This window comes from Lissotriton helveticus, chromosome 1_1, assembly GCF_964261635.1.
Source record: "Lissotriton helveticus chromosome 1_1, aLisHel1.1, whole genome shotgun sequence".
Taxonomy (NCBI): domain Eukaryota; kingdom Metazoa; phylum Chordata; class Amphibia; order Caudata; family Salamandridae; genus Lissotriton; species Lissotriton helveticus.
The window spans coordinates 856,745,930-856,771,138 of NC_136057.1; positions in this window are offsets into that span (position 1 = coordinate 856,745,930).

The window sequence follows — 25,209 nt, forward strand, 5'->3', positions numbered from 1 at the left end:
GACCGAAGAACAATACACACTGCCCTTGACAGAATCTCTAAGGTCAGTAAACAAAGCACACTTAAAAACAAATCTGAAAAGAGGGACACCAAATTGGTATGTCTGATCACAGACTTTAACTGACATACACAAACACTAACATGCTGCATGCAAAGACACAGGCACCTACTCACTGCAGACAAGACACTGCAGGAATTCACGTCATCTAGACCTGAGGTTACTTTCCGTAGGGGTCTTTATCTAAGGAATATTCTCAGACACAGCTACCCTAGAGGAGAGCAGACACCCAATTGGCCTACACAACATACTCTTGGCTTCTTCAAATGTGGCCACTGCACTATGTGGAGATGGGCCTCAGACAAGCAAACACAATTTTACGGACCCAACAACAAGATATAAAACATTTACACTAACATCACTTGCTATACCAAATTTGTGGTTTATGCGATTTAGTGAAAGTGCAAACGGAGATACATTGGCGGCACTATTAGGAGTACACATGAGGGCTATCAAACAGGGGGACACCAGATATCCAATATCTACACATATAGCTGAATGCACAACTCAAGACACTCACAGAACCTTTTCTTTCTATGGGTTTGATGTCATACCCAGGGACCCAAAAACGGGCAACAGGGAATTATCGCTCAGGAGAAGAGAGGCCCTATGAATTATGAGGATTAGGAACGTAGAACTGGGCATAAATACTGATCACGAGCTGCAGTACTTTTTGGATGACCAGCAAGCCACAGAAGTTTCATATCTTGCAGTAAACATGATCCTGAACAGGGTAGCAGCAGAGAGGACTACGTGGGCATTGAAGTTGAGTAATAGCATTACTGTATTAAATATGTAACCATAGGAGATACCAATGCTAAGGAAAACTAGCATGCCGTACATGTAATTTAAACACAAATATGAGTTACTATGTCACCCAATTATGATTGAGGCATGGCATGAGAATCGGGACTAAAGTCCCCACGCCTTCCGTTTGTCATAAAAATAGGTTTATTGGGGGAAGAATTAATGCAAACGATATGTCAGAAGTGGGTGTTACTGAACGCAACAATTATCTGACCCACGTAGCTCGAAACTAGGCTCCTCTAAGGATATGTGTTTTTTGCCATTTGCAAATACTGTTATAAGGTCTGCCCTGTACTATAATCGGCTCAGCTACAAATACAGTATGGCTTTGGTGTGGGCAATATGTAGAAATTAACTGCCTGCCAGATCAGCATGTATTGTTGTTTTCTAAAATTGTATGTTTTGAATACCCAATGAAGTTTAATACAAGATCCGGGAAATGTTATTAACAAAGAAACTATAATGTCACTACAGTCATTTATTGTTTGGAATCCACCTTCGTGTTGCCAATAGTCACATCTTGTTAGTTCCATTGCATATAAAATCAGACTTATTTGGGAACGTAACAAATATAGAGGCTCAAGCTTATATTGGTTTATTCAACCGGATCACGGTTATTCAACCGGCCCGCTGTGCCCCCGCCACATCCCCGCTCCCCGCCGCTGATCCCCTGTGGCCCCGCCCCCCTCCACCAGGAGCCTTCCCATTCGACGCCCCGCTCCCGCCTCCCAGCTGCCCCTCCCTCGCTCCGCCCCCCCCACTCTCCTCTTATGGCAGAGTGGCCAACGCGCAGCGGGCGCGCCGATTGTGCGCCGAAGGCGCACCAAAGGTAAGCCCGTCTGCGCCCGTCCGCGCCTGGACCGCGCCCAGTGCCAGGAACCCTGGCCCTCGCAGACCCCAGCCCTCCCGCCGGACCTACGACGCCGCCACCATCAACGCACTCAACACCGGCCGAATCCCAGGCTGCTACCGAGCCACCCCGAAATGGACCCACGGACCCTTCAGCTGCCACGCCTGCAAGTTCACCTGCATCCGGACCTGCCCCGCACCAACACCCGCCAAGCCGAACAGCAGCAGCAACCACCTGAAGTGCATCCTCCTCAACACCCGCTCCGTCCACAGACACGCCATCGAACTCTGGAACCTCCTCGACACCACAGCTCCTGACGTCGCCTTCCTCACGGAAACCTGGATGAACGACTCCTCAGCGCCCGACATCGCCATCGCCATCCCAGAGGGCTACAAGATCATCCGAAGGGATCGCATCAACAACACAGGAGGAGGCATCGCCATCATCCACAGGGACACCATCCGCATCACGACCAACACCGACGACACCCTGACAACCGCCGAACACCTGCACTTCCAGAACCACACCTACCCGAAGACCACCCTCAGAGGCACCCTGATCTACCGACCCCCGGGACCACGCACACAATTCAGCGAGGACATCGCCGACTTCATCAGCCCGCAGGCCCTCCCCTCCGCTGACTACATCCTCCTGGGGGACATCAACTTCCACCTGGAGAACAACAACGACCGCAACACCATCACCCTGCTCGACAACCTAGCCAACCTCGGCCTCAAGCAGCTGGTGTCCACCCCCACCCACCTCGCCGGACACACACTCGACGCTGTCTTCTCATCCAGCAAAGACATTGCCTTCAGCCACGCCACCGGACTCCACTGGACGGACCACAGCTGTGTCCACTTCACCTTCAAAAGAACGACGATCCACCACCACCTGCAACAGGTTGCTCGAAGAAGCTGGAACAAGATCACAGCCGACCAGCTCGCCGCGTCCCTGAGCCAGCACCCTCCCTCCAGCTCAGCGAACCCCAGCCAGGCCGCCGACAACCTCACGAAGTGGATCAGCAACTGCGCGGACGAACTCGCCCCACTGAGGACCCCGCCCAGCAGACCCGGCAGCAAGAAGGCCCCATGGTTCACCGACGAACTCAAGAGCTCCAAGAAGAACTGCCGAGCCCTCGAGAAAGCCTGGAGAAGAGAACCAACACCGGACAACATGACCACCCTCAAGCTTGCCACCCGGAAGCACCACCAACTGATCCGCGCCACCAAGAAAACTGCATTCAAGGACCGGCTGGACAACAACGCACACAACAGCAAGGAACTCTTCAACATCGTGAAAGAGCTCTCCAACCCCAACGCCGGAAACAACGACATCACCCCATCGCAAGACCTCTGCAACTCCCTCGCCTCCTACTTCCACAACAAGATCGCGGACATACACAACAGCTTCAGCACCCAACCGACGCACGCCACGACCGAACCACCGCCCCCCACCACCACCCTCCGCGCCTGGACTCCGATCAGCACCGATGACACCGTCCGCATGATGAACTCTATCCACTCCGGATCTCCAACTGACCCATGCCCTCACCACGTCTTCAACAAGGCCGACGCCGTCATCGCACCCCACCTGCGGGACATCATCAACACCTCCTTCGACACCGCCACCTTCCCGGAGAGCTGGAAGCACGCCGAACTCAGCGCCCTACTCAAGAAACCTACAGCGGACCCCACCGAACTCAAGAATTACCGCCCCATCTCGCTCCTCCCGTTTCCAGCCAAAGTCATTGAGAAGACCGTCAACAAACAGCTGGCCGCCTTCCTCGAGACGAATGGATCCCTCGACCCCTCCCAGTCTGGCTTCCGAGCCAACCACAGCACCGAGACCGCCCTCATCGCTGCCACCGATGACATCCGAGCCCTGATGGACAACGGAGAAACAGCGGCCCTCATCCTCCTAGACCTCTCCGCGGCTTTCGACACTGTCTGCCACCGCACCCTAGTGCAGCGCCTCAGCAACGTCGGAATCCAGGAGAAAGCACTGGAATGGATCATCTCCTTCCTCGACGGAAGAACACAGAGAGTCCGCCTACCACCGTACAAGTCAGAGGCCACCGAAGTCATCTGCGGCGTCCCTCAAGGATCCTCGCTGAGCCCCACCCTCTTCAACGTCTACATGAGCCCCCTCGCGGCCATCGCACGCCAGCACAACCTCAACATCATCTCCTACGCGGACGACACCCAGCTGATCCTCTCCCTGACCAACGACCCCGCCGCCGCCAGAGCCAACCTTCACGAAGGGATGAAAGACGTAGCCGAGTGGATGACGACCAGCCGCCTGAAACTGAACTCAGACAAGACGGAAGTCCTCATCCTGGGCTCCTCGCCCTCCGCCTGGGACGACTCCTGGTGGCCCCCCGCCCTGGGCACCGCACCCAAACCGACAGACCACGCACGCAACTTGGGCTTCATCCTGGACTCCTCCTTCTCCATGACCAGACAAGTCAACGCCGTCTCCTCGTCGTGCTTCAACATCCTGCGCATGCTACGGAAGATCTTCCGGTGGATCCCCACCGAGACCAGGAAGACGGTCACCCAGGCCCTCGTCACCAGCCGTCTGGACTACGGCAACGCCCTCTACGCCGGAACCACCGCCAAGCTCCAGAAGAGACTCCAGCGGATCCAGAACACCTCAGCCAGACTCATCCTCGACATCCCACGACACAGCCACATCTCCGGACATCTGAGAGACCTCCATTGGCTCCCCGTCAACAAAAGAATCACCTTCCGTCTCCTCACCCACGCACACAAAGCCCTTCACGATCAGGGCCCGAGCTACCTCAACAACCGCATCAACTTCTACGCTCCCAAACGCCACCTCCGATCAGCCAGTCACGCCCTCGCCGCCGTTCCCCGCGTCCGAAGAGCGACAACAGGAGGAAGGTCCTTCTCCTACCTGGCCGCCAAGACCTGGAACTCCCTCCCGACCGACCTGCGCCTGACCCAAGACCACCTCTCCTTCAGGAAGAAGCTCAAGACCTGGCTGTTCGAGCAGTAGCAGCACCCCCCCACTCCCCCAAGCGCCTTGAGACCCTCCGGGTAAGTAGTGTGCTCTACAAATGTCTTGATTGATTGATTGATCCCACTTAAATAAATGTGTATAAGGTTTTAGACACACCCAACAGCTAACATTAGTGCTCGCGGGAACATAACACACAACGCCAAGATGGCGGTGCCATGGGGGATTTCTTTCAACAAGACCCGTTTTCTATAACTACCAATCAAAAAAACCACCTTGTTAACAGCTCTTCCAAATACGTAGCAGTCGAGCACAGCACACACACAGGACGAGGGAGAACAACACGAATATTAACCGTGTCAGTAAGGAGAACTTGACCACTATGGAGGTGTAAGAATAATCTGGCTTAATAGAAAGGGCTAACAAAGGCTATATTCTTTCTCGAGAATGGGGCATCAGGTTGCAATACTAAAATCCACACACGCATAATACAGGAAAGAACATTCACAGTTATTACAACAATTTTGGCAACCACCGGAACATAAAGACAACGATCTAGATCTCAAATCAAAAGTGTTGAGGTATTTGGCAGCCCCAACCGATCTATGAGCTCATGAGCTCTGGGGAAGGGGTGCCCGTCAGTCTTTGTGATGGAATTGAGGCCCCGATAGTCCACGCAGAACCGAAGTTCTGGTGTGGCACAAGGCGCTGCAGCTTTTGGGATCAGGACCACTGGGCTGGACCACGGGCTGCTATAGGACTTAATCACCCCAAGGGCAAACATCTTAATGACTTCATCCTTAATGTAGGCCCTTACTCGGTCAGTCACTCGGTAAGCCTTGTGCTTAATGGGAGGACTGTCCCCGGTGTCCACGTCATGGACACACCAATCAGACACACTAGGCACCAGGGAGAACAGATCACTGAATTGACCCAACAGTTGGCGACAATCACCCTGCTGCTCAGGAATCAGTGTGGTGGAGAGGACCACACCTTCTACTGACCCATCTTTCTCCCCTGCACACAGGAGGTTAGGAAGGGGCTCGCTCTCCTCCTCCATCCCAGCATCTGTGGCCAGAAGCACGCCCACTTCAGACCTCTCAAAGTGGGGCTTCAGGCGGTTAACATGCAGAACCCGCAAGGGGTTCCTGGAAGACTACAAGTCCACCATGTAGGTAACAGGACTCTTGCACTCCACTACCTCAAAGGGACTGGTCCACCTATCCTGGAGCGCAGAGGGCTCCACTGGGGCCATGACCCAAACCTTTTGTCCAGGCTGAAACTCGATCGAAGTGACATTCTGATTGTACCAGCGTTTCATCTCTTTCTGGCTGGCTTCCAGGTTTGCCTCAGCAAGTTTCCTGAACTGCCGAGTCTGGTTTCTGAAGGCCAGCATGTAACTAAGCACTTCCTGGGGAGGTTTCCTGGGAGATTGCTCCCAGCCTTCCTGTTATGTATCATTTTAGGACCCTATTGTAATTTTCCTGATTCATGGCCTTATATAGGTATAAATCACCATATCCTTATATAGGCATGGAAATCATAACCGTATTTAGGCATTGCTCATGCAGTCCAATTACGGCAGTTCTGCTTCCACTAGTTCCGAAAATCTACAATAATTTCTTCGAAAACTCAGCTTCAGCAGCTAGGGACTTTCCCTTGCTCGAGAACTGACTTGTCCAAGAACTCATAGAGTTTTCAAAGAACTGAGACTCTTTGATGACGTTATTATGTCCACCTTTACATCAAACTCGGCAACTTCAAGGTACAAATTTGCCCACACTTGCCTTAGCAAACACACAGTGGTTTGGAGCAGTTCGACTATCTACTTGCCCGACGCATCCTGCTACACCAAGTGCCGAAGGAAGTCAACCCTCCAGCAGACGCACTGAGAGAGACGCTGTCTTTTCTCCTGCCGAGAAAACCAGCACCAGTGTTTCCAAGCTACCCTTGCGGGTTGTTGGGAAATCAAGTCCCGAGACTGACCTTCTCCATTCTAAACTAAGGTACAGAGCTGATTAGACCCTAAGAGAAATCTTGAACAGATTCGTGGCAAAAGAATACTACATTTATGCTACACCTCACATACTTCTTCCCTTGTGCTAAGCTTAGGTTAGGTACACATGGGTAGGCAGATTTTAGAAGCACCAGTTGAGTACTTTTAGCCTCTGTTATTTATGTATGTATTTATCTATGGTTTAGGAACCATACAATGCTCTTACAGTATTATTTTATTCTACTTTTTACTGTATGCGTTATATTTTACTACCAGTTTTACGATTGTAGCAGTTCATTTCTTATGCTTGAGAAAGAAGACTGTTCAATAAATCCTTTTATTGAAAATGCCCGTCTATCTATTTCTCTGCACCTCTGGTGAAACGAAGCATGCACGATTGACTAAGTGAAATATCTATCTATTGTTACCACAAATCTGAAGATATACGTTTTATCTTGGGGAAACAAAGTTGTCATGTTTATTAGGTTGTCAGAAACTAATCCCTTCTTGTGAATTTGAGAAAGTTTCTAGTGACCTCTGAGCTAGCTGGCACTCACAGTCTAGTATATTCAATAGAGACCTAGTAGACCTCAGTCCTATGTCTAATCTATAGGATATATTATTCCAATGAGCAGAGCCTATTGGGAATATAGGAACTACACTACATGGCGCCCAACGTTTGGTAAGGCACTAATTTAAAGCTAGATAGTAGAGTAACTCAGTCCTGCTTTTCACAGAGACCACTTTATCCCGTAAAAAGCTTCAATAGACGTCTGGAGTGGGTTAAAGGATAAAATATCCACCTTAAACTGAGTAGGACGAAAAATCCTATGTATTAGTTTTTGGTTTTGTTCAACTTTGAATGATACAGTGTTCCAAAATATTGTGCACCTTATCTTTGTTTTCCTTGAAGCTTGCTCTGCAAGACTTGCAACAAAATGCAAGATAGCTACGAAGAGAACGGTAGATCTGCAGGCACTAATACCCAACCTGGTTTCGACGTTACAGGTCTCCAACAAAATGACCCGGATGCTATAATCATCCCAGAAAACGTAAGAAAAGCCATAGCTTTAAAGCTTATAGAAAATGGCCTATCACCGAGAGGTGGTAGGGTTATATTCGTCATAGAGGCACACGAATATCGGCAGACAGAGGTATTCTATTCATGGATTGTCTTTCCACAAGCAAATCCAACAACACATGTGTTCTACTTCTAAAAGATGGAGGAACATCCAGCGGAACACGTTCCTTTCGAGGACGTTGAAATTCCACTAACTTACCAAGAGCATCAGGTCTGGTTTAAAGGCGCTCTACAACAACAAAATCACATTGCCAGGCTCGGTCCACTAGGTAGACCAGGAGCAACATGACTGGTACTAGCCAGCTATACACCACATCCTAACATTGAAAGAATGTCAGATGTAGAACTGTTAGCTCAGCTAAAACAATTAATTAAAATACATAGACAATTGGTACAATATGTCATGCGGACCTTAACTGTCTAACCTGCTGTTAGAATTCCACAGAACACCCCTCATCAGGGGAACACAAACAAAATCACACCACAGACTATACAATGAGTAATTGGTAAATTGCCCACAAATTTCTTTCTGGTTAGCCCAGATAATTACTCAATTAGAGGCAGTATTTCCCGATAGTACACCTCATGAAAAACACAGGATTCTATCAATCTGTTTACCAATGGGGATTGCACCACACGTGGAGGCGTGGAGGACTGTGACACTTGGGGTACAGTCTTTGCTTCAATCTACACAAAAGCACATGGTGTCCCGTCTATGGCGCTAATACCAGACGTTCTGAGACAAATTCCAAATGAATACGGTCCAGACCAGCCTTGAATCTTGGTATGAAATTACTGAAAGATTTCACACAGGTCTCAGCTATATTATTAGCTAACATTAAAGGTGAAGCAGCATCGGTGGCAATCCGCCAAAAATGTAAAGAACTCAATATTACTGAGCAACCGTATGAACTTGCCAGAATAATAGAAAAATCCTATGAAGAACTAGGAAGAGATAGTTTGGAAGGGAAACCTGTAAAGCCTGAACTAACAGAAAATCCTGAAAACGTTTTTATCAAAAACAATCTAACTACTCCTAAAAAGAAATGGGAAAATAGTAGACAGTCACTTCCTAAAGAGAAGCGCTCTCAGTCCAGAGGTAGATCTCCTCAAAAGGAGCACTCTGAAAAGAGGTATAACCTTAGAAATAGAGATAATTTAAGAAAACCTGATAGATATCAAGATACTGATACACGATCCTCTCGTACCTTTCAGACTTCCTCACCGAAATCCGAAAGAAGAGAACGATCAGAACACAAAGAACTCGTGAAGTCCAAAGACGATCAACACGATCCAAAAAATAAGAAAGCTTAATTCTCCAAAAACGAAGGTAGCAAGTATTAAAATCAGACATGCCGAGGATCTTGAGGACACAACTCAAGAACGGGGAGTGGGCCCAGACAATGCTGGACAGCGCAGGAGAAGTCACCATAGCTCGCAGGATCCTGAAAGATCATCGGGAAACAGTGGATCTGAATGAATACATTCAGGTTGAAACTGCCGACACCAGAGTTAGTGTACCCCATAAGTTATATTAAGTAACACTCCGGATAGAGGGGAAATAACTAGAAAAATAAATGCACTCTTTTGGGAAACACTATCTAAGGGTTATGGCATCCTTCTGGCTGAAAAAGATTGGCCACCTGATTTTGTCAGGGAGTGCCCACATGGGGAACAAATAATTATGCCAGCCTTCTCTAATTATATTCCTTTTCATAAAAAATATACCTATGCCAGGAAATGGGCTCTTGCCCAGGGTCCAGCATTATATAAAAATCATGTGGGATGGGCTGAGGACTCTCCTCGCCATAAAATCCAGTTGAAAAATCAACCTACTGCTCAGAGGCAGTATCCAGTAAAGCAGGAATCTAAAAAACAAGTCAGGGAGATTTTAGATCAATTTGAATACCAAGGGGTGATTGAAACATGCACCTCGTCAATGAACAATCCTTTGATTCCTGTCTCCAAACCAGACAATACATATCGTCTAGTTTTGGACTACAGACATTTAAACTCTTGTTGCAAAACTTTTGCAGTACAAAATGCACACAGTGCAGCACTAATGAATAACATTGTTCACAAAAAATATAAAACTACATTAGATATTTCAAATGGTTTCTTCTGTCAAAACATTGCACCAGAAAGCAGGTATTTGACCGCTTTCTCAATAATGGGGACGCAACAACACTTTTGTCGTCTCCCCCAGGGATTCAAGAACAGTCCTGGATTATTTTCAGCCAGAGTAACAGAGTTACTACAAGCGTATGATGATGAGGAATGTCAATGACATCTATCTTACAGATGATGATTTGGACAGGCACTTGAACAGGGTGAACACCATAATACTTGGATCTGCCTCTGAAGGGTATAAATTCAAGTTTAAAAAAATCAAGAATTGCCCACCTCAACATCCTATTCTTGGGATACGAGCATTCAAGTGAAGGCAAAAGCCTAGCAGCCAACTTTGTAGAAAAATATGCGCTGCTCCAACCTCCAAAAATGCGAAAAAACTTACAGTTAATTCTAGGATTCCTAAAATTCGGAAGAACTTACATTCTGAATTACGCAGAAAGGGTTAAACCTCTCTATAAACTAATTAAACCTGATTTCAAACAAACTAATTGGCCTCAAGAACACACAGACATTTTGCATTCAGTACAAACAGACATGTTGGCAACAACACACTTACAAACACGCGACAATGTATGCAACCTTGTAATCCAAATCATCCCAGGAAGATGCGGATTCACATACCTAACCTTTAATGAAGGTGACAAGGTACTAATAGCTTACAAATCACACTTGTACACACAAGCTGAAATGAAATTCACTTCAACAGAAAAAATTCTGACAGCGGTTCAGACTGCTGTAGCAAAGGAGAGATCCCTCGCACAGGGTAAACGCATAAAAGTCGTTACACCTGTACCTGCCTAAGAGGCAGTGACAAAGGCAAGCATTCCAAATGCAAAAACTCTACATCCAAGATGGATACAATGGGTTAATTATTTTGCTGCAATAGACGTTGAATACGTTTTTGACCCTTACTTGAAGACACAAGAATTTCTCCAATATGAACAAGAATGTCCTCTGCCTACTGAAATTCAACCTCTAGAACGTAACGGCTGTATAATTTATACAGACGGATCAGCACAGCCCGCAATTGGGGGTAAACAAGATTATAGTGCAGCGTGTGCGATTATTAATGGTCGCTGGCACGATGGTAAATTCCGACCTATGGTCACAAAAACTCAATCTCTCGGAGACTGTACAGCTCAGCGAGCTGAACTCCAAGCTTTCAAGATGGCGCTTGAAAATACCGATCGCGAATTCCCCACACTCATAGTGTGCCATTCGTATTACTGCGTCCAGTCTTACAATTAATATCTGCAGAACGGGGTTGAAAATGGATTTAAAGACGCAAAAGGAGGCACAATGAAGCATAAAATGCTTTGGGAACAGGTAGTTCTTTTGCAGAAAGAACTACAAAAGACTCATGTGATCCATACACTGAGTCATCAGCATGATGGCGTTCACGTTGAAGGGAATTCATTGGCTGATAAAGCCGCAAATGCAGCTGTGCAAACGGCGTCCGGAGCTGCAATTACTCGTTCAAAAACTAAAATAGGCAACGGAATAATGCAAGCAGTCACTGCTTCAATAAAAGACAGTGGTAAAACACTACCAAAAGGCTATCCACTCAAGTACTCCTATATAACTGATGGGAATGATGTTCCATTTGCTCGAATCCCTGGAGTGGGGGATAGAGCAATCCCAAACATGGAACACAGGTTAGGACTAATCTTAGCAGCACACAAAGGTCTTGCCTTTGCATACGCAGGTGTTTCTGCCACAGTTTCTTTATTAAAGCAACGATACTGGTGGCCGTGCATGAGGAAACAAACCAGAAACTATGTTTTGGAATGTGAAATCTGCCAGAAAATGAAAGTTTCAACAGTGAAATGCCCAGCACAGACGCCCCTTCTAATTTCAGATAAACCATTAGCATGTGTTTACCGGGACCAATGTGGTCCCTTAAAAAGGGATGACACTATAAATATATCATCGTTGCAGTGGATTCATGCTCAAGATTCATTTGGATGTGGCCCCAGTGCTCGGCTGACGCCTGAACTGTATATAAAGGATTTGCGAGTCTTTATTGGCACATACGCAATCGGCACACTACATTCTGACCAGGGTCCTGCGTTTAGCTCTAGGGCTTACAAGGAGGCCATGGCCAGCTTGGGTTGCATTGCGATTTTCAAGTCCATTCCACCCTGAGGGAAATTCGGTTGTGGAGAGAAAAAACCGTGACATAAAGCAATCTATAACAGCTAGGGTATTAGGTTTGGGTGATGGGTGGGTCAAACATCTAATAAATGTCCAACGTAGTCTTAATAACCTGCCAAGACATTCTCTGGGTGAAATCACTCCATATGAAATCCTTTTTGGTACTAGAATGTTGCTTGAAGATCTCGATCATCACACTTCAGTGGTGGAACAAAAACCCTTTGATATCAAAAATCGTTTGGCTCTTTTACAGGACTTAAATGAAATAAGAAGAAGTCTAAGCAATATCAGCGAAAAGCCATTGACCACTGAAGAAAAACCATCTGTCACAGCAAGACCTGTCTGGATTCCAAAGGTTGGGGATCTAGTCAGGGAGAAAATAGCGGACAAGAAGGAATTTGGGCCTTCTTACAGAAAACCAGTACCTATACTAGTAATCCACGGATCAAGAACAGTGCTACTGCCGCTCCTTGCTGGAAGAAAGGAGAACCGGTCTGTATGAATTGACCTGGTAAAACCACACCATGTGGCCGATAATAAGTAGTAGGCCCAGTGGGTTCCCAAGATGTAGCAGACAACCAAATCTTGCTACCATCCAAGATGTTCGAACTGAAAGACTCATCACCTTTGAAGATTCTAAAGTGAGACAAAAAGAACTATGCAACAAAGCCATGGAACTTGTGCCTCTTCAAACCCAAATAACAGTTCGTCAAGAAACTCCCGTCTACAATGATGTAGCACCTGACTATACAAACATGTCAAGGGAAGAAGCAACTCCAGCGATTTTAAAGAATCCGGATGCAATACCAACTATTTACAGAACTGCCTCTGGCTATTTTATCAACTTTGATAACTTTTCTGAGGATCCCAGTGAACCTGAAACTACGCCAGCAAATAAAACCTTTGAGGAAAAATTGAATTGGTCAAGAGCTTGCTAAAACATATCTGGTTTCACCATGGGTTGAATTTTGGATTGGGTTCGGTGTAGTTTTTTCTCCTGCTATGGCTAATTCTTGTTTTAAGTCTGGGAAAGCTGATAGATGGAAAACACATTAAAATGTACACAGCAAGTAAAAACAGCAACTTGCTCCTGAAGCCACACAAATCATCTCATCGTGAACAACGAGACTTGTCATCCGTGAACATCACAGCGGTTCCTCTACCAGGTGGAATAGCGTGGGATAAAACTGATTATGACATTTATGGCCCTGTCGAGCTGCTGAAAATTTCACACCAATTTAAGGTTTCCTTGAGTGATTTCGTTTCACCCATCACATATTCTGATGATTGGCACTTTAATAACATGATGGCAGACTTAGAAATGTCAGCAAAATTTACAAAACATGAATCCTTAGAAGGTTCATCAAATTATGAAGAAATGTATTGTTTTAATCATTTTGGTCATCATTACTTGCATAAATCTGCAAACCCTAGAAACGTTTTAACTTATAATCAACGGGAACATTGTCCAACACCTCTAAAAGGTAGTTCTAAAACATTTTTATGAAAATGTCCATATTTTACAGGTTTTAATGTTAAAAACCCAGAACGTTTTTACTTTAAAAATATTAATGAGACAGGCCTGAAAAGTATGTTGACAAATACTAAACAAATTTATTCTGCGGCCTTTTATGCTCAATAGTCCACCTTAAGCTTTGACTTTTGGAAAGACAACATTGAGAAAAAAAACTGTTTGGGGCACAAAAGACTGGCAGGTACAAGGTTTAGAAGCATTGTTTAGAGCCTGCATCATCCCAGAACAGATACTGTTCTTAAATGACACTGTTCAACAGACATCTTGTCTTGGCCTGGCTAAGATAAAAGATTTTTTAAAAACATCCATACCTAAACCCACACCTGATAGTAATTTAACTTCAAGTGAGGAGGTAGACGTAAACCATATTTTACAACAAAACAGAACAAATCCTGAATGGAAAAATGGTTAATCTGGCCAACAGACACGAATAACTGTCAAGATAGATTCCTGAACAAGACACAAGGGTTCACAGTAACTCGGCCAGATCCAAGATATATCCAAAGACAACATCCAGGGATAATAACAACTTATAATGTAGGTAAACTATGCCTTAAGTGGCTGCAGAAATCTACACTTCCAGAAATAAAACAACACTTATCTTTACTTAAAGATGGCGTTGATTTACGAGAATTCTTACTGGGACCTCGTAATCCATGTCATAAACGTTTTATATTCGCCGGTATATACGCTGCAAACACTGAAGCATGGAAAGTCACGCAAATTGAAACAGCTGAAAGAATACGAGAAATCGATCTTATTAATTTAGAGAAATCACTCTCTGTAGTTGACAATGGGTTAACAACTCGGTCGTCCAGAATATATTATTTAGACAGCATTGTATCCTCTGCCATAGACATAATGGAACAGGACTTGCTAATGTTACAACATGGCCAGTCTCAATTACGTTCTAAAATGCTGTTAGGATGTATGTTACAAAACCTTCGTTCTGGCTATGTGCCTTGGCGTTTAATCAACACTACATCATTATTTACTGTATTTAACCTTATAGATAAACAAATCTTGTTGGCACAAAGGGGAGCAGACTATACGGTGCTGAGCATAGAAAAACTGGAGAGATTACCTTTGACTGTTTCAGAGAAACCATCAGTTGAATGGATAATACATGGCACCATCACAATACCAGTGACAACTTTCCAGTTTCAATATTGCTTAAAACACATACCAGCAGGCCTGTATGAGAGGTTGGGTAAAGAATACATTAAGTCGACCTGGGATTTACCATACACACACAAATGTTGGAGTGGGGAAAAGGAGGTATTTCTTAGTGGTAAAAATTGTGAAAACTCACTAAGCGGTACACTATTGTGTCAAGGTATTAATTTACACAGAGCCTGCAAAGGTTCTTCCAATAACCTTTCTTGCCACCTGCAAGGTTCGCCCACAGTGGTGATAGATCCAATTTTCAGGCAGCTTTTCAATGTTAGCTACATTATGTTAAATGATCACAGCTGTTGTGGAATGAGGCCAGGAATAGGCTATCTCGTTAGTGTGTCAGCCAGGGTCATTTGTTGTATGCAAGTATTGTTTCCTAAAACCGAGACAGACGGGAAGTCGCCACTATGGCCTTCACTGAACATCTCTTCTATACGAATTGATACTTTAAGCAGAATGAAAGCCATTCTTTTGCAAAAATCTGTGCCACTGACCTCGTCCAAGAGTTGTATGATCTGCAAGTTGGAAGGACTTCTGAAGAGATACATGCATTATTATCAACAAACTGCCCATACATTTCGCAGAAATGTTAGGTCGTATTTTTAACCTGTCTGATACCAGCGGTATTGCACATGTATTTAAGACAATTTTTTCGGGACTGTTAGCTCCCTTTGAAGCAGTCCTGAGCATTTTTCCGAATTTCGAACACTCTGTGTTTAGCGGCCTGCCTCTCATTTTGGGACTCGTAGCAGGGATCTTATTTTTATTCCTCCTGCTCCGTTATGGCAAATCAGGCCACCAGCGATACCCAAGTAAGCATTGGGGGGTGAGCTCCAGGCCATGAGGTATCGTGAACGCATAACACAGATCCTTGGCTTGGCTCGGTTGAGAGATCTGAATACCACATGGTTCCTGTCATTCAGACCAATCTGGCAATATTGCATCTTACCTGTTCTACAATGCCTGCTTTGTGGAGAGGAATGCGTGTTGGATATCTGTCTAACACTACCATCGGTTATGCCAACGGATGCTGACGCATTACTAGGTTCAGTAACGGCTCATGTGTTGTGTTGCCCCCAACGGCTACCAATCCTGATGACGTCATTCATTTAGATCTCACCGGCAAATCCAACAGGAGGTGAGATACGCGGACCAACAGGCACACAGGTACCATCTGCTATGAACATTGCTAACCCGGCTGACGCTGACGCCGACGCCGATGCTTCACATCTGTGCACAAGTGACCTTCTTAATGAAGTGGTCGAACTTTCACCTACTGTGGTAGACGATTTCTTTGCCAGCCTTGATGACTTAATGTTTTCTTCTGACACAGAGAATAACTTTTGAAATTATCACACAGCGTTCTTTTGGTACTCTGAAATTAGACCTTCACTTTCTCAAAACAAAAGCTTCCAAAGATTGAAAATCTATTTCCACTACAGATTTATTTGACTTTTTTCCAACACAAACCGAACTTTGGCACAAAGTAATCTGCTTGAAGTAGAGCTATTCTTAGAGAACAAGAATTCTTTGACTACTTCCTAGAAACAATATTGACCCAATACACAAATCAGACTAGCTTATATATTCTGTTATGGGATGGTCTCGACCTTTTTTCTGTATCTAGAGCCATTTCATAAATGTAAATTTTGTGATTCATTCGGTTAGCATTATATCATATCATATCTTACAATGAAATCATTGATTTTAAATATGTACTGTACAAAATGCTCATTTTTTCCTTGTGCAACCATTTCAATTGCATTTTATATGGTCTTTTGGGCGTTGTAAACACATGCTCTAAATTACATATTTTAGTGCTTGAACTTAGATGAACATGATAACGTGGAGTGGGTGTTATGTATCATTTTAGGACCCTATTGTAATTTTCCCGATTCATGCCCTTACATAGGTATAAATCACCATATCCTTATATAGGCATAGAAATCATAACCATATTTAGGCATAGCTCATGCAGTCCAAATACGGCAGGGCTACTTCCACTAGTTCCAAAAATCTACAACGATTTCTTGGAAAACTCGGCTTCAGCAGCTAGGGACTTTCCCTTGCTCGAGAACTGACTTGTCCAAGAACTAATAGAGTTTTCAAAGAACTGAGACTCTTTGATGACGTTATTATGTCCACCTTTACTTCAAACTCTGCAACTTCAAGGTATAAATATGCCCACACTTGCCTTAGCAAACACCCGGTGGTTTGAAGCAGTTCAACTATCTACTTGCCCGACGCATCCTGCTACAGCAAGTGCCGAAGGAAGCCGACCCTCCAGAAGACGCACTGAGAGAGACGCTGTCTTTTCTCCTGCCGAGAAATCCAGCTCCAGTGTTTCCAAGCTACCCTTGCGGGTTGTTGGGAAATCGAATCCCAAGACTGACCTTCTCCATTCTAAACTAAGGTACGGCGCTGATTAGACCCTAAGAGAAATCTTGAACAGATTCTTGGCAAAAGAATACTACATTTATGCTACACCTCACTTACTTCTTCCCTCGTACTAAGGTTAGGTACATCAGGGTAGGCGTATTTTAGAAGCACCAGTTGAGTACTTTTAGCCTCTGTTATTTATGTATGTATTTATCTATGGTTTAGGAACCATACAATACTCTTACAGTATTATTTTATTCTACTTTGTATATGGTAAGCGTGATATTTTACAACCAGTTTAACGATTGTAGCAGTTCATTTCTTATGCTTGAGAAAGAAGACAATGAATCCTTTTATTGAAAACGCCCGTCTATCTATTTCTCTGCACCTCTGGTAAAACGAAGCATGCACGATTGACTGATTGAAATATCTATCTATTGTTTCCACGACTCTGAAGATACGTTTTATCTTGGGGAAACAAAGTTGTCATGTTTATGCGGTTGTCAGAAACTAATCCCTTCTTGTGAATTCGAGAAAGTTTCTAGTGACCTCTGAGCTAGCTGGCACTCACAATTAAGTCTATTATATTCAATAGAGACCTAGTAGACCTCAGTCCTATGTCTAATCTATAGGATATATTATTCCAATGCGCAGAGCCTATTGGGAATATAGGAACTACACTACATTCCTTGACCAGACTCAGAGGCCCTCGTACCCGGTGACCATAGAGCAGTTCAAAGGGCCTGAACCCTAAGGACTTCTGTGGCATCTCTCAGCAAGCAAACAACAAGCATAGCAAGAGGACATCCTACTTACACCTCATGGGCTCACCTAGGCCCATATTCATGCCCTTCAGGGTCCGGTTAAATCTCTCCACCAGTCCAATACCCTGGGAGCGGTAAGGAATGGTGAACGTATACATTACCCCACACTCCTCCCACAGATACTTCAGGTACTTGGAGATGAAATTAGTTACCCTAACGGACTCCATCTCTCTCTGGGGAATCCCACACTGGAGAAAATCCCCATCAGTGCCCATCCTACCACGGGGGCCATCACTGTCCTGAGCGGGATGGCCTCGGGGTACCTGGTGGCATGGTCCTCAAAGACCATCATGAACCTGTTGCCCATGGCTGTCTTGGGATCCAGAAGCCCCACAATATCAATGCCCACTCTCTCGAACGGGGTACTCACAATGGGAAAGGGCTGTAGTGGGGCCTTAGTCTTCCCCCTGCTTTTCCCACTTGCCTGGCAAATCTCACACGTCCTGCAGTGAGCATCTGAGCTCCTGCGCATCTGGGGCCAATAGAAGTGGGTGACCAGCCTCTCCAAGGTCTTGGTCTGCCCCAGATGTCTGGCCAATGGCACATCATGAACCAACCCCAGTAGGAAGGTCCTGAAGCCTTGGGGTACCACCAGCACTTGGGCTGACCCAGGCTCAGCAACCTTAGGCTAGCGAGAGAGAGATCGGTATTCAGAGAATGGGGAGGGGTGACTCTTTGATCTGAGCGAGGCAGTGCATGGCAAGGTGAATGATGGCTCCACCTCCCATGGGGCGTCTCATAGCAGAACCCCTCATTCTGAAAGGGCAGGATGTCGCCTCGTAAACCAAGTGCTCCTTGACCCCACCAAACTGGTTCTGACTGGACTGAGTGATTTTTGACTTTAGAGAACAAAGACTTTTTAGGTATAAAACGCTGCGCTGGAACTTTGTCAAAGTGTGTTCATTCTGGATGTCAAGACAAAACTCTGTCCGAGTGAACAGAGGAAAGGACTTTGAAAACTTTCACCAAGCTTGCAGAAGAAGCTACCCGAGGGCCTGCATCAAGAGCACCTCCTGATGAAGTCTCAGGAACATTAGACTTCACCCCGTCAGCCGTCGGAATTCCTGTGTGAAGAATTCTGCTTGCAGGTGAGGCCTCCGTCTAGTAATCTGGAGCCTCTGGGTCTACTGTGGGTAATGCTGAATCTGTGTGGGCCGCTGCAGCTAAGAGAGAGCTGCCGACATTGAGAGCCCACCGAATTTGAATCTTTGCAACTTCGCTGAACCTGTGTGAGCCGCTGCAGCTAAGAGAGAGCTGCCGCCGCTGAGAGCCCACCTGGATTTGAACCTTTGCAACTTCACTGAATCTGTGTAGGCCTCTGCAGCTAAGAGATAGCTGCCGCCGCTGAGAGCCCACCTGAATTTGGACCTTCGTAACTGTCGCTGAATCTTGGTGGGCCGCTGCAGCTCAGAGAGAGCTGCCCCCGCTCAGAGCCCATCTGAATTTGAACCTTCTGAACCGTCAGTGAATCTGTGTGGGTCGCTGCAGCTAAGAGAGAGCTGCCGCCGCTGAGTGCCTGCATCTTTGCCAACTTCGCCTAACCCTTCATCCTGTGGGCCAACGCAGCTAAGATAGAGCTGCCGCCACTGAGTGCCCGCACCTTTGCCACTTTGCATCACCCTTCATCCTGTGGGCCACCGCAGCTAAGAGAGAGCTGCTGCTGCTGAGCACCCGCACTGTTGCCAACTTGGTATTATCGTGATCTGTCCTGTGGGCCGCCGTCGCTGAGAGAGAGCTGTTGCCATTGAGTGCCCGCACCCTTGCTAACTGTACCTCATCGTGATTTGTCCTATGGGCCGCCACAGCTGAGAGAGAGCTGCTGCCGCTGAGTGCCCGCACCCTTGCTAACTTTGCCTCATCGTGCTTTGTCCTGCGGGCCGTCGCAGCTAAGAGAGAGCTACCGCCGCTGAGTGCCAACAGCTTGTTCCTCATTGTCGAGGATTGCCGCTGTCATCACGTGGGCTGCCGCAGCTAAGAGAGAGCTGCTGCCGCTGTGAGCCCACCATGGAGCTGCAAGACAAGAGTCATCGCCACCACCAGCCTGGGCCGACGCAGCCACGTGCTTCTGCCGCTGAGAGCCCGCCCGTCCCCGAGTGCCCAAATTATTGTGGGTGCACGCTGCAGGCCCCTGCAGCCAAGACTTGTGGTCGCTGGGAGTCCGCCTGTCACCGTCTTCACTTTTTCGAGAAGCTGCGTGCTGTGTCCCCTACCCCCAGCAGGTACCACGTGTGCAATGAGTCACGTAGGCCCCGGTCTTGAGCTCAGTCATTGTCATGTTCTGGCGAATATGTTATTGCCTTTTTGAGTCCCTACTGGCTTACGTGCATTGTAGCTAGTTGACACGCTTTGAGGGTCTTGAGTTGAACGTTAGATAAAGATATTATTTTTCTATACCTACTTGTTGTGTCCTTTCGTGGTGTCATTACTGCCTTATTGTGCATGGTCATAAATGCTTCACACACTGACTCTGAGATAGGCCTAACTGCTCTTGCTACGTTACCACAGGGTTGAGCAGGTGTTGTCAAAGGGGGTAGCCCACTTGCCCTGACTCAGGAAATAGGGTTTCTATTTGGACATTGGCACCACCCATTGCCAACTAGAGACCCCCATTTCTAACAGTAAACATATCTTTATGAGTAATAACAAATATAAATGGGGAACTTCCTCATGGAAAGACTGTATTAAACTAAATATAATGTGCAACTGCCTGTTCTATAACATTCTCAGCATTGGTTTCCACAATTGATCAACATAGTGATCAAAGGCCTGTTCATGTCACTTGACTCACTATGGCAATAATCCAAAAGAAATGAACAAATGACCTGTGTACATACGAACAAGAGTTCTTGTATATCTCCTTAGCCCTAAAGAAGTCGCGGGGTAATCCCATGTAACAGCGACAAAACACGTGTTGGCTAAGAATCAGAAAAAGTGAAGTACAGAATGGACTTTGCTTACAGAAGAACCTGAATAAACAACCTTGAAATGCACAAGAAAAATGAATTGTGATTTATAAATTTACCATGTATGTTTATAATTACTTTACGTGTGCAGAGGATTTGCATTTACTCTTGTAGTGGCCATCTTGACCACACATTTGGGGATCTGGTGATTTTCTCCTACCTTATTGCACCGTACGAGATTTCGGGGCATATTACCAACGATTAGCGATATTTATCGCTAACGATGCTTAGCAACGAATTTTTTAACGCTAAGCATCGCCGGAAATTATCGCACAGATAACTTGCTATTAGCAAGGTTTATCTCAGAAGTGATAAAAATCCTCGCGCTAACTGCCAAATGAGAGATTATCGCTGGAAAACCAACGATAATCTCTCGAAGTTTGGCGTTAGCTTGATGATAGAGGCTCACAAACTTAGCCATGATATCCACCTTCCAGAAGATATCATGGCTAAGTCAGGAAAATACCAGGTGTAAAAAAAGCAGTGCTAACTGCGGTTAGCGCTGCTTTTTTTTATCACTAACAGGGTTAGCAAAATCCTTGATAATAGGAGAAATGTCGCTTAACAACATTTCTCCTATTATTTTTCTCTGGTACGCCCCCTTTGGGGGAAGCGTAGAGAAAAGGGTGCTAACATGCGAATTTGCGTGTTAGCACCCTGTTGCTGATAGGGAGATAATTCTATCTCCGCTTTCTTGGCTTTTAAAGCCAAAAAAGCGGAGATAATTCCCTTGATAATATGCCCCTTCATGTTATAACTTTAACTCCTATGTGACAGGACCTTAGAGCGCCTATTTCCTACCACCAGCTCTGCATATCCTATTATTCAATGTTACCTATTTGCTATTATATCTTTCTTTTTTATGTATTGATATATTTTATAGTACTAAACAAAGTCATTTTAAACACAAGAAATCAAAAAGCAGGTTAACCAGTCCGCCCGTCAAACCATGGAAATAGTAAAAAAAAATTACGAAGATGTCATGGACTTTTGGATTGTTATATTTGGTCTTCCGCCTCTGTTCCAACTGAATTAGAGATTTTACTGGGCGCCCCAGGACAACATCGTCTGCCGAATTTCCCTCCTTGACCTTTAAAATCGTGTTTCTCTTCCCCACTCAATAATTCTCTGATGATCTGGGAGGCCTTACCGTTTAATCAACTGCCATCCGGATTTTATGCACAGTAAGTCCTCGCTTAATCAATGAGCAATTGGAGAGCCCATTGGCCAGATCTTTTATATGAACAATTTTAGTTTATGATAACATTTTGAGACGACTGTTTTAACCCTCTCTTCATATCGTTGTTATCCTTGTTTAAACTATGTTTTGTATAAAGGTAAATGCATGGGTTTTCAGATATGTTTTTACGCCAACTGATGATCGAGATATTTGCACTTTCTCTTACTTGTATGGTTTTAAGTAAGAGATTAATAAACTTGAAACTTGAATTCGATCTGTTTTGCTGTAAGAAAACCACTAGAGGGCACCATGCTCCATCTTTGTAAAACGGGCACTGTCTCTGAAATGTGCAAATATTATTACCCAGTCTCGAAAATATCATGGTACTCATGCAAAAATGCGTTAGTTCTGAGCAAATAATGCATTTTCGGTTTTGATTAGTCTTTTGTGGTGGAGAGTGAAATGGTATAATTTGTCAAGAACACAATAACTTTCATTCAAAGAGCGCAACGGCAGGGGGTGACAGAATTATTTTATGATTGCGGAAAAACGATGGGAAGGTGCTTTTTGTTTCACACACTAATATAAAGCATTTCATTTAAATTAAGGACAAGGAATGGGAATAATATAAAATTATCACGAACCAGTTTTGACAAAGGCCCTTTATGAAATACTGTTTAGACAAAAATATTACAAATTGAAATACGGAATTACATGGAATGCTGTCTTAATATCTATCTACAACCGATACACAGTAGTTAGAGTTTTAATGTTTTGCTCAGAATAAGTGTTGCATTTACCTTGGCGCCTGGACAGTGGTACCTATATTAGCAGGCCCGGAGCTTCTGCTTGCATTCTGACTAAAAAAGGTATGCAAAATATCATCAGACATAGTTAAATGTTTCACAAGGAGTGAAATAAAATGCCATGCGAATGTCACAGTACGGGGCATATACAAAAAGGCTTGTCGGATTCCCACCATCGGCCTTCCTGCACGACATCATAACTTTAGATGCATTTATGTACTTGCAATGTGGGTCATCTATAGCACGCTGAAAAAAAGCAAAATGCTTCTATTTCCAAATTAAATTCAAATATTCGTTAGATGGAGCATATTGGGCCGAATCACATTAAGTGAGCTTTGAAAGTGTTCTTTTAAGGCACGGGCTGAGAAATTGTTTTAGACTGATCGTTATCATAAAAAAACAAGCATTTGTAATACAATAGGTCTCGCATACACATGAGTTTGAGCAATTGGCATTGTAAATGACAATGCCTTTTATTTATGTTTTGGGTTTTAAAACATAAATAATGGCATTGTCATTTACAATACAAATAACTTAAACTCTAGCAACACCAATTGCATTGCAATAAAGGGGCTTCTCAACCGCATGTTAGATTGTAAATATCGGAGGAAGTGACCAGCCTGCGACGTCTTCAAAGTAGTGATAGTGAGAGAGCACAAGTTTGAGAAAAAAAAATGTATAAGTACGCCATATTTACAAGCACGTAGTTAGTTTAAACATGTTTTGCACACGAGTGTTTTATATCTAGGAGTGAAAATATACAGAGTGTTTTATATTCAGTAGTGAAATGTATAGAATGTTAAGTAGAGTAACTATAATTATAACGGTGTGAGATTAATGTAGAAATGTTGGAATATATGTGAAAACCTCATGTTCTCATGTTAAAAGAATCATGTCCGAATTAAATGTAACTTTAAAATCCAGTATAATGTGTAGGCCTTAGGGCAATTCACAGCAAACCTGAACGTGCTGCTAAAATAATGTGAGATAAGGTTGACATGGTTCTTCCAAATGTACTATTGAACTTAGGGTTAAAAGTATATGCTTTATAGATGTGTTATTTTAGAAACGTATGCTAGTTAAGAATGTTTGCTGTTTAAATCAAGTTAACGTTTTAAGAGTGCAGGGACCTGCTGCATGTAAATCAAGTAGGCCAGAGGAGATAATGTCATGTCGTGTAAATCGTCATGTGCTCGTTAGAGAAGAGGTCGCGAGGTGTCCAGCACAGAGCTTTGAGAGTGTTTTACGACTTAAGATATGGTGGAGTCTGGAATTTGAGGCCCACTGCAGGACGAGCTGTATGCAGGTGCGAGGGTCCTAATCAGCTCGAATGAAAGGGACTTTGTTCAGTGGCGCCTTGCGCAGGCCTGTAGGAGTTTCCAGGAATTTCAGGGGGTATCAGCGCACTGGAGAAGAAGCCTGGGAACCAAGGTCAACTTTAACGAGGGTCTTCAAGAGTACCATCATGGAGTTTGCCGCGCAAAGATGTACCACGTGAGGGGCGTCCCAAGGGGCGTTTCTATTGAAAATGTGATTTGGTATTAGGGAAAGAGACCCGGGAGGAGAGCAGAGCAGATGATTTTGGGAGCCTGAGGAAGCGGATGGGTAGGCAGATAGGCTGATCAGGAGAGACCCATTATCAGAGAAGAGACAAAGAGAAGTGCGTGATCTTCTTAGGAAGTCACCACGGCTGACACCTAGAGGGTTAAGATCTTGCTAAGTAGGGATGTCACTTAGTATAGTGTAGGGACAGACTAACTTTAATTTTCTTTTCTGTAATGACTTTGAGATTGCAACTTATATCTATTTTGACAACCCTTATGGTTTTTGAGCTTGTACTTATTATTTTGTTCTTCAGACTTAGATTATTCAAGAAGTTCATGTTTATAGTGATACCAATTTACCTTTTGAATCTCATTTTGAGAAGTTTGTATCTTCAGTTATCTTTGACTTTATATTAAATCCTTAAAACTTAAATTTGGTCAGTGGTCATTTAGAGTGGTGTAAGTTCTTAAATTGATTGACTTATTGCGAGATTACCTTTTACTCAACGACAGGTACCAACGATTCAGTCGACATAGTTTGGGATTTGGTAAGATAATTAGTAACCAGTAATCCCGCGTTAGCAGTTGGTAGCAGAGTGAGGATGGTTATCTTCTTGAGGAAGGTAATCTAGAGAGGTTAGTTTACCCCAAGGCCCGAGACGCCGAGAGACGAGCAGCGGAAGAATCGTGTGCCGAAAGGTGCAGACGGTGCGAGAAAAGCAGCAGTATCGGAGAGTGAGTAT